General features: G+C 42.0%; 1 protein-coding gene across 3 annotated transcripts in view; it reads left to right on the top strand.

The window, feature by feature from the left end:
* Positions 1-333: 333 nt before the first annotated feature.
* fynb (FYN proto-oncogene, Src family tyrosine kinase b) overlaps positions 334-14,920 on the top strand; it is a 248,552-nt gene continuing 233,965 nt past the window's right edge. For 2 of the 3 annotated variants that reach the window (XM_081378768.1, XM_081378767.1), the window contains exon 1: positions 363-528. The gene's annotated coding sequence lies outside the window, so the exon portion shown is untranslated. Of the gene's footprint in view, positions 529-14,920 lie in introns of all 3 variants that reach the window. The other variant, XM_081378766.1, reaches the window with a different exon arrangement.

Raw genomic sequence — 14,920 nt, 5'->3', positions numbered from 1 at the left:
GGACTTTGCAGTAGCAGACGGAGGCTTACGGGAGAGGAGGTGACTTCATTTGATACAATTCCTCAGTGAACGGATCGTTTTCGATCCACCATACTTTGTTAATTCTTTTAACACTTCCAAACAGACATGAAAACTATCAACGAGGAGTCATAAAAAAAGACTCGTGTGTCAGTCGGCCGGCGTGTTTGGTTCAGTCCTTCGCTTACCCTGTTTACAAACCACCGGGTGGGGCTGATTGACAGCTTCCTCAGCCAATGAAATGCTCGAGCTCATGTTGATCGCGATCCAGAGCATTCTTTTGGCTGAAGGAGCTGTCAATCAAAACGCAGCGCCATTGAGGTTCATTATGCTGCCGCTGCGCCATCATCATCATCAGCCGCACGGAGCAGTGAATGATATCCTGTTGAAAACGCGTTTTACTCGCCGATCCCTGTTCATCTGCTGTACTTTACACCACCACGGAAATCTTTTGGGATTGGGTTGTGTACCATGGAGAACATAAAGACAGGACTTTAGGCTATCGTCTGGGTAAGTGCATTATTTTTATTGGTTATTGTAGTAATTAGAAATGGAAGCGTGCTCACCATCTATTGCATTTCAGTACATGCCCTCATTCTCTACATAAACGTACACATTGATAATAAGTCTATGGGATTTGCACTAAGGATGCTGCAGTTGTGATTTTTGTTCTATGCAGTGATTTGTAACGCACTGCAGACACAATGTTGCCTTTACTCTTTCTGATATTTTTAGATGCGACCGATATTTAGTTTGCTTACACTCCTGACCTGTTATTCTGCTGTGTCGGCATAAACCTGCAGTCCTCATCCTTCACCTCAACATTTGTTTATTAACGCCTACTCTGTTGCTTAAACTGTGTTTAACTAGGCCATCGTTACATCGGTGACAATATTTTTTTTTTAATGATTTTTATTAATTGTTCTTTTGTGTGTGTGCTTAAATACTCCCTGTGCCTATTTGTGAGTGTGATATGGATAGACAGCCAAGAAGTTATTTTTGTATAACTTAAATATTTTAGACACAGTAGTACTTACAGATACTTTGGTCTAGATCAAGTGTTGCATGTTTTCTAGCAGTGGTCTTGAACTCTTGAATGAAAAAGTGTTTTCAAACTAATCAAATAGTCATTCTAGGATGAGGATCTATAAAAAAAACCTGTCTGGAATTCTGGAAACACAAGCAGTGATATCATGAAAAGTGTGCCCAGACTCAATATCGGTACACTAAACTCCGTTTTGGAGTTTTGTTGCATTCAGTACATGTGTGTTATTGAGACCATGTACTGTATGCTGTACGCAAACATATAGATGACTCATTTGACATTAATGTGTGTATTAAAATTTGTGTCCAGTTTAATGCTCTCTACTGTCCCTAACTAGTCCCCTGCTCGAATTCTCATTCGACTCTATGGCAGTTACTCCGTATGCAATTTCAATTCTTCCATCTTTGCTCATGTACACTTTGGATACAGATTGTTTGCGGTAATTACCTGAGCTGTAAATGTCATTTGACTCACTCTGGAACCACAAAATTATTTTCCAGTTTCAATAGAAAACACGTCAACATAGCCCTGACGCAGTCCGGAAGTGTCAACTAGTCTCTCCCCTGTGAAGGCCTCCTTCCCTTTACCTCTGTACGGATAAATTGTTATCAAAATGATTCCAGTTCGCATGGATCCGTGGAAATAAAAAAAAATAAAAAAAATCTGTATTATGCAGGCCAGACAAATAATTTGGCGATGCTACTTTGTAAAGAAAGACTACGCAGTGCATATCTATAGACTACTAAACAATATGCATGTGCATGTTAGGGGTTGCACGACTACTGATTTCTGCTAGTCGATTTCTTATCAAAACAATACTCGTTACTCGACTACTCGTGGTTCATCATAAATGAAAAGACATGAAAGAGTTCTTATCAATAAGTGTTTAATTCATAGCCTAATGCAACAATTACATAAGTAAACTCTCAAAACATTATGACATTTAAATTTTCATGTAGGCTAACAGAGTAAAGCCAAATAAATAGCTTTTTGCCTTTAATTTCAGACGCAGTGTCCGCTTTTAGGGTCCGTTTACATATCGCGCCTTTTGCACGCTCAAGTCTATTATTTTAAATTTAGGCGTGCGACAAGTGCGCTCATAATGAAAGCGACGCGGTTGCGGCGCGCTCGATTTTCCAGGTGCGCCTATGCCGCAACGAGATGAAAACGTACTCGGTTACTAACGTGACCTCGGTTCTCTCTAGAAGAGGGAACAAGTACTGCGTAAGTATTTTACGCTATGGGGAAATCTCTTTTCCGCGAGATACTGAAGCCAAAAATTATCCTTAATTTTGAAATAATGTAAAACGCGTTGCGGCAGCATGCAGGAATAGGCAAGACGGCTCGCGTGCCTATTGGCCGCCCTGCGGCAACTGCAGCAGCCTATCGAGAGAGGCCCCCATTACGTCAGATCCAATGGGGGCGCTTCGCACCCACTATGTCACGTCCAGCCGAAACTCACGTTGCGTGGGCCTAATAAATATGGCTTGATAGGCTGATTACGCTGGTTTTCATCGCCAAAGCGAACCAGAGCTTGTTATGCACGGCAAAGATACGCAGTACTCGTTCCCTCTTCTAGAGAGAACCGAGGTTACGTTAGTACACCATGGGGAACACAGTGTAAAACGCCGTGCGTGCTGAGATCCAACACCAAAGTCCCAAGGGCAGGTGCCCGGGGCTCATATAGTGCAAAATCATAATGGACTCACAGAGAGTACGGGAAGAGGGCTGATAGCGTCATCCCTAAATGAATAGCACCTGATAAGGGGCCATTTATATTGTTTCACACTGCTAGGGCGAGAAATCGGCCTGGACAGATGAATATAATGGGTCTTATACACTGCCCGTTAGAGATATTTGATCGATCTGCGAGCGTTGCTCAAGCAGTTTCAGAATTCTGGGCCGATAGCGTCGGGGCAGATAGTTCTGATTTATTGGACCGAAAGTAGCTTAGCCTGCAAAGCGGGAACCTCTAGGTTATAAAACCTTATAAATGTAGACGGGGAGGCCCAGCCTGCCGCCATACAGAAATCTTGCAAGGCAATCCCGCTATACCAAGCCCACGATGAGGCCATGCCTCTGGTGGAGTGCGCTTTGACACCTAATGGGCACTGCAAGCCCTTAGAAGTGTAAGCCAGCGCTATAGCATCAACTATCCACCTGGATAGGGTCTGTTTCGATGCGGCTAGTCCCTTAGAACGTCCGCTGAACAAAACGAAGAGCTGCTCCGTCTGTCTGAAGACGGTTGAGCGCGACACATAAGCTCTTAATGCCCTGACTGGGCAAAGGAAGCTTGCGTCCTTCTCCTCATTACAGACCGGCAGAGCCGACAGAGAAATCACCTGAGACCTGAACGGTGTGTTGAGGGACTTAGGAACATATCCGTGCTTTGGTTTGAGTATGACCTTCGATTCATTTGGCCCAAATTCCATGCACGTTGCGCTTACTGAGAGCGCTTGCAAGTCCCCTACGCGCTTCACTGAAGCGAGAGCCAGAAGAAACGCTGTCTTGAAAGACAAGTGTTTGATGTCTATTGACTGTATTGGCTCGAATGGGGGCCCCTTCATGGCTTCCAGAACCGTAGAAAGGTCCCAAACTGGAACTGAGGGGGGTCTGGGAGGATTCAACCTCTTAGCTCCTCTAAGGAAGCGGATGACCAGATCGTTTCTCCCCAGTGACTGGCCAAGCGTCGGTTTAGCGAACACCGCTATAGCCGCCACATACACCTTGAGCGTGGAAGGGGTTCTACCCTTGTCCAGTAGCTCTTGTAGGAAGGAGAGAACCTCTGTCACTCCACAGTTTGTGGGTGATATACCACGAGCTGCGCACCAGCTAGAAAACACAGACCATTTCGAGGAGTAGAGCCGTCTAGTAGACGGAGCCCTATCCTGCGTGATCGTGTTCAACACTCCCACTGGGAGGTTAGCAGGTACCCATTGATGGCCCACGCATGTAGGGACCACAGCTCTGGGCGAGGATGCCAGATCGAGCCCTTGGCCTGAGAGAGGAGGTCCCTCCTCACTGGTATTGGCCATGGGGAAGTGCTTGACAGCTGCATCAGAACTGGGAACCAAGCCTGGTTCTTCCAGAACGGAGCCACTAGTAGCACTGAGCATCCGGTTTCCCTGATTCGCTCTAGTACCTGAGGCAGGAAGTCCCCAGGCTTACACCTGACCGGTACCAGTCGGTCACTTTCCAAGATTTCAGGGCTGCGATGCATCCCTGAGTGATCTTGAGGCGAAAAAGACCAGAGGTCCAAGCTCGCCGTGGTACTCGCGCTTTTAGCCAGAACTGCAGCGGGCGCATGCAAAGCAGACACAGCTGGAGCACTGATGATGCTGAGGCCATGAGACCCAGCATTTTCTGAAACCACCTGAGCAAACCTTCTAGTTTTTTCTGAAACCTATAGTGCCGCGGCGGAAGGATTTCGTCATGCGCAGCCTGCGCTGTGGCGATAGCTGAGTTGTCATAGACAGCGAGTCCAGTTCCAAGCCCAGAAAAGAAATTATCTGACTGGGAGACAGTGAACTCTTCGCCCAATTGACTTTGAGACCTTGATTCTCGAGATGCTCGAGTAAAATGGTCCTGTGTTCTATGAGCTCTGATTGTGATCGAGCTAGAATCAGCCAATCGTCCAGGTAGTTCAAAACTCGCATGCCCCGGAGTTTCAGGGGTGCGAGCGCTGCGTCTATGCACATCGTGAATGTACGGGGTGCTAGGGACAAGCCGAACGGCAGGACTGTGTATTGATAAGCCTGGCCCTCGAAGGCGAATCTCAAGAAACGTCCCCGTCTTTTTTCGGTACCAGAAAGTATCTGCTGTATAGAACCTCTTCGCTCTGAGCTTGAGATAAAGGCTCTATGGCCCCTTTGCTCAACAGTTTCGTTATTTCGGCTCGAAGTAGATGTGCTACTTCCTCTTTCACCGTAGGTTCGATTCGCGAAACGATTCGCGAGCAGAGGGGGTGAGATCCACAGAGCTCGACCAATCCTCACTGCCCGACGCCAGGATAGAGCAGCTGTCATCCCCCACAGACACGGCTTCCTCGTCGTCATCCATAATGGAAGCGGCGGCAGACGGAGGCCGCTGTCTGGCAGATAGAGACTCAGGCGAAGCAGGCGGGGAAGCTGGCGGGCGAACCGGCGAGCTTCCACAGGCTGTAGGAGGTTCAGGGACCCGCTGAGAGCGGCGCTTCTTGCGGCGCTGCGTCGCAGCGGGCAGAGGTGCAGACTCAGTGAATGATGCCAGGCGAGTCCTCAGAGTCACCATGGGCAAAAGCTCGCAGTGAGGGCAGCCGCCGTCAGCGAGCGCGAGAGCTGCATGATCCTCACCCAGGCAGGAAACGCAGATGACGTGGCGGTCCCCGTCGCTGAGTGGGGCTCGGCACGAGCCACAGAAGGTACGAGGCATCTTGAAAAAGACGCTCGCTCCTTTAGAAAGGGAGTGTGCATCGCGGTGGCGAACACACACTGGCAGAGAAAAGGATATAGTACACCGGATAGCGTAGCAGGAACGGCGACTAAAGGCGGCGAGTTGTCGACCAGCGGCTTCAGATGCAAGGGCTCGTCCCGCAAAAGGCTTTTTCAACGGCGCGGCTTCTTCTCCGGATCCAGCGATGCGTGAAGCTTGCTGAAGAGATGAAAATCAGTGTAATCAGCCTATCAAGCCATATTTATTTTCCCACGCCACGTGAGTTTCGCCGGGACATGACGTAGTGGGCGCGAACCGCCCCCATTGGATCTGACGTCACAGGGGCCTCTCTCGATAGGCTGCTGCAGTTGCCGCAGGGCAGCCAATAGGCACGCAAGCCGTCTTGCCTATACCTGCATGCTGCCGCAATGCGTTTTACATTATTTAAAAATTAAGGATAATTTTTGGCTTCAGTATCTCGTGGAAAAGAGATTTCCCCATAGCGTAAGATACTTACGCAGTACGAGACACCTCTCGTAAGAGAACATCTCAACTTTTCAGAATGCCGCAAGCGCACCGCAGGTCATGAGACAAAAACCAACCGATAAGCTTGCATTTCCATAAAAACATCGAAAGCTCGGCCGAACAGCTGATCATAGCTGTACAGGGTGGGTTTTTATTTCTCATCTCCATAAATATATCTAGTAGTAAAGCTAATGCAAAGGCTAGAAATCATTAATCCTTTGCTGATACTTCCTCGTCATCATGGAGAGCGCAGTTCATGGTTGCATAGCAACGACAGACGCCATGGGAGTGCAAGCACTTGTGGAAAGAAGGAGAGCGTTTTTAGACGCAGTATGTGAATAGCCCCTTAAAGAGTTGGTAAATTACGATATTTTTGTCATCCTTGATGAAATACTTCCACACATTTAATGTGTGGTGTCTGTTGGTGACATTCGCCATTTTTAATTCATTGATGGTTAATGGGCGCTCGAGTAGTTGATTGTTTCCGACAGCGCCGACTAGTGGTTGAAGTAGTCGATCTCTCGACTGCTCGACTAGTCTGTGCAAGCCCTAGTGCACGTTGTCACCGTTTACACAGATTCACGTTTTTGAAGTTTATTCAGAGATAATGTTTTTCTAAATTTTTCAAAACCTGCACCTTGGAACCTATTTCAAAGTTTGCGTTCTTGAGCCACCAAACACTGTTGTTGTGCAAATGAACGGCCAGTACGCATTAAAAGTTTTCTGTGTTCAGTTAAAACAGTAACTGGCCCCTAAAATAATAACTAATGATTTTTACAACGGAAGTGAATCAATCAAAAACTAACTTTAGCTGGACAATAACTTTATTCTAGAGCTGATGCAAAGCAAAACAATCTCTGTTACTTTAATTTACTATTACCATTGTGTCACTACTATTAAGTATCATGGCTTAAAACGTCCTCCTCATTATAAACAAAGCATTAATTTAGCCAAGCACCAAAAAACTGTTTATTTGGATGTTGTGGGGTTTGTGACATCACGCAGGCAAATACATTTTCACATGATTGCCTCCAGAGCAAGACATCGACAAATAGTTACACATCATCACACCATAGGCCCCGCCCACTGCCGTTCAGTTGCTTAATGGCTGACATTTGCCTACACTGGATGTGAGCGTTGCATCAAAAGCAAATAGAGCCCATTATAATCACTGACGCTGTCTACACTGATACAGTATATAGATGTGTGTTCAGATTATAATCACTGACGCTGTCTACACTGATACAGTATTCAGTGTTGTCTGCAGTTTTGTCTATCAGTGTGTTGCCTACACTGATACAGTATACAGATGCGTGTTCAGATTATAATGACTGACGCTGTCTACATTGATACAGTATACAGATATGTGTTCAGATTATAATGACTGATGCTGTCTACACTGATAGTATACAGATGCGTGTTCAGATTATAATGACTGTTGCTGTCTACACTGATACAGTATACTGATTAGGGCTGGTCCGAATACCATTTTTTGAGCTTCGAAGCTTCGATAGTAATGAACATCGAATATTCGAAGCTTCGGAGAGAGGGGGCTGAACATATTCTTCTCTCTAATAAAGGCAGGAATATCTATGTGTCTGTCTGTCTGTTTGCATTTTGATTATTTCGAGAACCGTTCATCCAGTCGACTTCACAAGGGAGTGCAGTGTCGCATTTGGTGCATTATAGATAGACACGCCAGACGCAACACGTTTAATTAATAAACTTTTAATAAACTACAGAACAGCGTGAGCGGGAAGCGGCGCACCTCACGCGAGCAGGGCTTATATGCTCCGAGAACGGACACTGCACTAGTGATATAAAACAAACACACACACACACACACACACACACACACACACACACACACACACACACACACACACACACACACACACACACAGGTCTGTTAACTTAAGCAATACTTTTAATAAGGTAGTCTAATATTTTTCTGACTAACAAATTACTGACACTGTAAAGGATAGATTTAAATAAAGAAAAACGAAATTTAAATAAAGAAAAAAACAAAATTTAAATAAAGAAAAATGAAATTTAAATAAAGAAAAACGAAAAATAAATGGACGAACTGTAATAAATAAAGAACACTGTAGTATACTTTCAATAACAGCATCACACATTTCAATTAACGAACATTTTAATAAAATAAATGAATTCCCTTAGCCTATATAGAATAAAACAAACCGTTGCCTAATAGGCTAAACAGAACAATGTCAAAGCAATGCCGTTTAACCCAAAATACAAGCTCAGGCAATACAAACTCCGCTGTTCTGCGCTCTAGCCAGAGAATACTTCAGTTGCAGGAATACTTTAGTAGGCCAAGAAGAGGCAAATATATTTATTAAGGATAACAAGGTTGGGTTCCTTCAACTGTCCATCCTATTAAAAATGGCTAGGCTATATAAGATAACTGTAAAAAAGAGTATTGTGTTTCGCCACATTTTATAGTGTAAAACATATTCAAGCGCAAATGAGAACCGTTTCGAGGGGGATGCCAGGTGTGCAAAAAAAAGAAAAAAGTGGAATGTGTGGCATCTATTTCGAGGTTGGTGGAAATCACACACAAAGAGTCTCTCTCTCTCTCTCTCTCTCTCTCTCTCTCTCTCTCTCTCTCTCTCTCTCTCTCTCTCTCTCTCTCTCTCTCTCTCTCTCTCTCTCTCTCTCTCTCTCTCTCTCTCTCTCTCTCTCTCTCTCTCTCTCTCTCTCTCTCTCTCTCTCTCTCTCTCTCTCTCTGGAGAAGAAGTTACTAAGTAGGATAATGATAGGGCTGGACGATTTTGGCTAAAATCATAATTGCAATTAATCAAACAAGTTACCTCGATTACGATTATTGAACGATTATTTAAAAAAACAATTCCTATGTCACTGGCAAGGCTTATACTGTAAATAAGTTCACGGTTATTTTTTCTAATGAAAGAGTTAGGGATGTCCCGATACCACTTTTTCACTTACGATACGATACCGATGCCGCAGCTTTGGCTATTTGCCGATACCGATATCAATCCGATATCTTTATTTTATTCTTGAACTAATACTACTAATAATAAAATATATGGAAGCACTTTGCTCAATTAGCCACATAAAAACATCTCACTCAAATGGAGAACAAATACTTCTCCAGTATATAGTCCACAACAACAGTTGATAATGAAAGACTGCCACCCTTTATTCAAAAGGCCTTGAGATATGTTTGGTAACCTGAATGAATTTAAAATTAATTTGCTATATTTCAGATCAATTTATTTGTTTCCTTAAAATTTAAATTAACTTTAACTTCTCATCTGAATTATAAATAATTTATTTCTGTATAAAATAATACTACCATTAAAAACACATTTGATTTTATTTTTTAGTCAATGTAGAATGTGTTACTTAAAAATAAAAAGATTACTGCTCTGTTTTAGGACAAACAATGAAAACCAATGCAATATGATGAATTTCCAAAAGATGAGATCATTTTTGCTTTTTGATAATTTGATTTAAAAAAATGTACACTGTGTGTGTGTGTGTGTGTGTGATTTTAGTTGGGTGACAGTTGTAGGTTACAGTTTGACAAGAGTTTACAGTTTGACAAAAGCACAATGTTTTACACAAATATAAGTAGGCTAAACACTTTGCAGTTTTAATGATGTCATGTATGAACAAATTGACGATGTTATAATGACGAATGATGTTTTTATGTTTCCACTGTTCGATCGCGCCCGTGCCTCTCTCTCTCTGACACACACACACACACACACACACACATTCCTGCATTGCAATCTTGACATCGCAGCCTGTTCATTATGCTGCGTTCACACCAAACGCGAATAGAGCGTCAAATTCGCGTCTATTGCGTCTAGTTCTACGCTTAAACATTTTGAATCCATTCGCGCGTCCAAAGCGAATAGGACGCGCGTAAACGAGCGTTTGAAGCGAAATAGGCCTATTTCACAAAATGGCGACCGAGACCGGAAGTAGGGTAACGATACTTCCGGTCGCGCCGCCGCCCGGTACGATCGCCATTCATTCTCAAAATGGACTGTGAACAGCTTGTTTTCTCTGTCATTAATATATCTGACAAAAGTAAGAATAGCAAATGTTGTCCGTTTTGTTGATAGTTTTCAGGGAGCTGTGACAAGATCGAAATTGGACAAAGGTTACAAATTATTCTTAAAAAGTTCTATTCATTTAAATGGCATGACACTTGATGACTAAGCTCACACTTACTATAGCTAAACAAAATGAATAAATAAATAGAAATGATGTCTGATTGTAGGCTATGTTTGAAATCTAGTGGCTTTTGTTAAAATTTCATGTTATTAAGTGTTAGTTTGTCCCGGAGATTGCAGCAATCTTCCACTAGTGACTAGATTATGGCTCATTTTTCATGTTACCACCTTGAATGAAACTAAGAATTGTACATCATTACTGTGAATTTGACCTAACGTTGCTAGTAGGTCTAATAATGAAATTAAGGTAAATAATAAAAAAAAAATAACAGAGGTGAGTGATATTACATGTTTTAAAAAATCATGATGTTACAAAATCACATTTTACTGTCGTCGGGTCCCCTTATGAAAAGAAAATATATTTCCCTATATATGAATGATCAATATATTGAATGGTTTAACAGTATATTTGAAAATATACAGAATAATATGTTGTGTTAATATTACAATATAGTGAATAATACATAAAGAATTTCATATATTTAAAAATGTGAGACATATTTACTAATATATCATAATGTATGTAATTTTATATTCAGTAATACACTTCATAATATATATACAGAGATTAAAGTTCTCAGTCGCTACGAGAGTATATGACGGATTTCCGTCAATATCAGGGTTCCCCCCTGTCCTTCTATCTTAAATTCACTGTTCATAATTTTAATGTTGTAAATATGCTAACATTTCTTAAATAGTGTAATAAATGTCTTAATTTTAGTTTGAATGGGAAAGACGAGGTGTAGGCTATTCACCCTGCTTATGGGGATGTGATCAAAGCCTGAAGTGGAGCAAAAGCATGTTCCTCTCTCCACTCTAAGCGCTGTTATCACTCCGCTCCTGATCCACTCCGGGTTTTCCTGTCCCGCTCACGGAAAAAAACTGCTCAGTGTTCACTCATTTTTAAGAAAGTTACAGAAAACAACTTCTACAAACAATTGTAATTTGCCAACAGTTAATAATAATAAATAAAAGTGCATGACGTGGAAATCAGATAACAATCAAGTGCAATATAAACATGTTTTGTCAGTGCATCACTCCCGAACCGGCATCAACACTCCATTTTCAACATCTGCTTCCTCCTTCACACCACAGACACGTCTTTTTGCCGTCTGTGTCTGGTGTGATTTAACTTCTCCCCAGTTGTTCCATGAAAACCTGCAAAGCACGGCCTGCGGTGTAAGATATCTACGACCGGACTCTCGTAGACTCGTAAGTTACACAGACTTCATCCTCCGTGAAGTGCGTAACACACAAAAAGGTGCCCCTCTTCTCTCGGTATAGCCCAAATCCAGCGCTTTTTCAACATTTCGTCACAAGGAAAGCTGTGCAATTATAAATAGGGTTGTTTCTTCTATGAGTGCAAACATAAAAAGGTACGCAACAGGACTGGCCGCTTTTAGTCTCCGCATTTGTCCTCCGACTACTACTGCTAGCGCTTTCACCGGAAAAGAGTTTACCCTACTTCCGGTCTCGTCGGCCATTTTTGTGAAATAGGCCTATAGACGCGCGTTCAGGGACGGGGCGGGGTCACGTGACTACACACGCGGTAATTATGTTTTAAGGGGAAAGTACATTAAAGGTGCATTGCGCAAATCTCTGAGTTTTTGCAGAACTATGCCCCCTCTGGCGGGAAGCGAAACTGCAACCAGAAGTGTGCACGCTCACGGACCAAAGTTTTCTTTTTTTTATCTTACGTGGAGTTTGCGTTGGTGTTTTAAATGAACTACAAGCCGGTCTCTTAGAATCCATCTTCTACGGAGAATGGCGGCGAATACACAAACCTGCCAGACATAGCCAGGTGAGCGTGCCGTGAACGCGCATGACGTCACGCCCAGTCTAAAATTCCGGCCCGAATCCCTCTTATTTATTTTACTTTACAGGATTATAGAGACAATCTCAGTGATGAGAGAAGGGCTCATTCAGCCCATCAGGCAATTGTTTAAGCATGTATGGGTTAGAAAACCGGTATTTTTAACATGAAAAGTTGCTTAATGCACCTTTAACACACAGTGGGCGGAAATATTAATAGGATTAAAAAAACGAAATAACCGACTTGGTAAAATTACGTCGGTTGTAGGCTCTGAATTTCGGTTTCGATTACTTTTCGATTACTCATCCAGCCCTAGATAATGACATGTGAAATCAGATTTTCCTTGATCTTTTGACATATAAGAGGTTTTTGTGCGAGTAAAACATCCTGTAAGTATCATGGCTTATACCTGCATGCAAATCCTTCTCAGCTAACACACGACTTACCAGTAATGTGATTTATTGGTATTTTACTTTTATTTTGTGACTTAGCCTACTAATTTACAACATAATGACGTTGCATGCTCATAGTTTCTTTCGCACTTTATAGACAGTGAAGCGATACACAGCGCGCAACGCCGCATTTGCGCATGCAATTGAAGAGTGCGTGCTAGAGCACAGTATAACAGCTGACAGGACAGAAAAGTCAGTTTTTCTGAGGTGAAATACTTTGCTTCACTGCCTGGTAGTTCCTATTGTGCTGGGTTCTCTGAAGTAGTCGTGATTCGCCTCTCATAACATAACATGCTCTAAAGTCAAGTCAAGTCATCTTCATTTATATAGCGCTTTTAACAATGTAGATTGTTTCAAAGCAGCTTTACAGAGATAAGCGTATAATTTAAGGTAACAGAGATTGTTTTGGCTTTATAGCAGAGTTAAAGGGCACCTATTATGCCCCTTTTTAGAAGATGTAATATTGGTCTTGGGTGTCCCCAGAATGCATTTGTGAAGTTTCAGCACAAAATACCCCACAGTTTATTTATTATAACCATTTGAAAATGTCATTTTTGGGGCCTGTTTTAAAAAGAGCTGTTTTGGCGTCTACCACTTTAAATGTAAATGAGCTGCATATCCCCGCCCTGCTGCTGGACCCAGATGATGAAGACAGAGACTCTGGCACAGAATAAACACGAATGAGAATGGACTAAACGTCTCGGAATGGTTATTTGATACATTTATGTACTTACAAAGTTTTAATCGCGTCCCCTTTGCCATTATGGATGTGCAACACACACACACACACACACACACACACACACACACACACACACACACACACACACACACACACACACACACACACACACACACACACACACACACACACACACTGTGATAACGTTCGATTTTTTGAAACTACACACACACATACACACACACACACACACACACACACACACACACACACACACACACACACACACACACACACACACACACACACTACTGTGATAACGTTTGCTAAGTACAAACGATTTATTTATTTATTTCTTAAGGGGAGGGAGATAGACGTTTATATACTGTCTATGGAGATAGAGCAGACCTTAATTTATTTACATTTGTAAATGCTGCAAAAAAAAATGCCTACGTGACATAAAACTGTCTGACGTTGTATGTTGAGACATCTTATGACGACGACAATAAATAGCTTTAGACGCATTTGTTGTTGAACTGGCTGACATCGATTGAAATGACTATTTGCTCAAAAATCATAAAATACACTTACTTCTGGAGGTGACGTTGGATCGCGAACTGTAGGCAACGATCCACACTTGAGGATTAACTTTGACCCTCATTCACTAAATAGTCAGTCAGAAAATGAATCTCGTATTTAGGAAGTTTAAGTGGTGCCTTTTCTTCATAAATAAAATGTCAGTGAAGACTAGTATGTCCATTCTTACATCCCACAACAGAACACCTACACTTCTTAGAAGACATTACCGGCTGTCGTTGAAACAATGGAGGATGGTGTACACAGATCACCGAGGGTGGGGTCTATGCCAAAACCAGATGTCAATCAAATCACGTCGGTGGGGCTTAGCTCAATTCTACGTCACAATGAGGGAAATCTAGAACAGGGTGTTCTGAGACAGTGCTTATGATTTATTGAGATAGTAAAAAAACTACTGGGTGGATTTTTATCATTCTAGGGTGGTTTTGCTTACACACTGCCAACACACATTTATGTTCAAACACCATGTAAAAGTGAATTTTGCATAATAGGTGCCCTTTAAGTTATTTTCCATCTAAAGTTAGTTTTGATTGATTTGCTTCCGTCGCAACAATCATTTGTTATTAAATTAGGGGCCGCTAAGACGACACCATTCCCTCTACACAGACTTTAAACTGCCACAATATTAAGGGGGTATTTTTTTTATTTAAAGCTGAATATAACAAGTCTAGAACATGACAATGAGGTATATTTTATAAAAATGTCCTGAGTTCTATCTGTTAATATTTTTTCTTTGGACCAGAGCTATATGAGCTGTTGTATTTTTATTACCTACTGTTATCAAAGATTAAAATATACTGTAACAAATGCATTGTTTATCGGTCATAAATGCTGGTTAATACATTAACGTTATTATTTGATGAATAGATTTAAACACAAACATGCGTGCATAACATGCAAAAACAATGCTCACTGGATCGACATGAAGTCAAGTCAAGTTACCTTTATTTAGCCGCAATTTAAATTGCAGAATTAAATCATATTTTTTTTGAATAAAGTTAAATAGGCACAAGTTAATTTACATTTGACCCCAGTTAAAATATTTACTTCTAAGATTCCTCAGTCAGATTATATTAACTTTAAGAATTAGTGGAAAAACGAGGCAACACACTTCTAACAACAATACTAGGCCATCTTGGTTAATGTTTC

Source organism: Scardinius erythrophthalmus (assembly GCF_964197995.2).
Source record: "Scardinius erythrophthalmus genome assembly, chromosome: 11".
Classification (NCBI taxonomy): Eukaryota; Metazoa; Chordata; class Actinopteri; order Cypriniformes; family Leuciscidae; genus Scardinius; species Scardinius erythrophthalmus.
The sequence above is the reverse complement of the archived record's forward strand: the minus strand, read 5'-3'. Positions and strand labels throughout refer to the sequence as shown.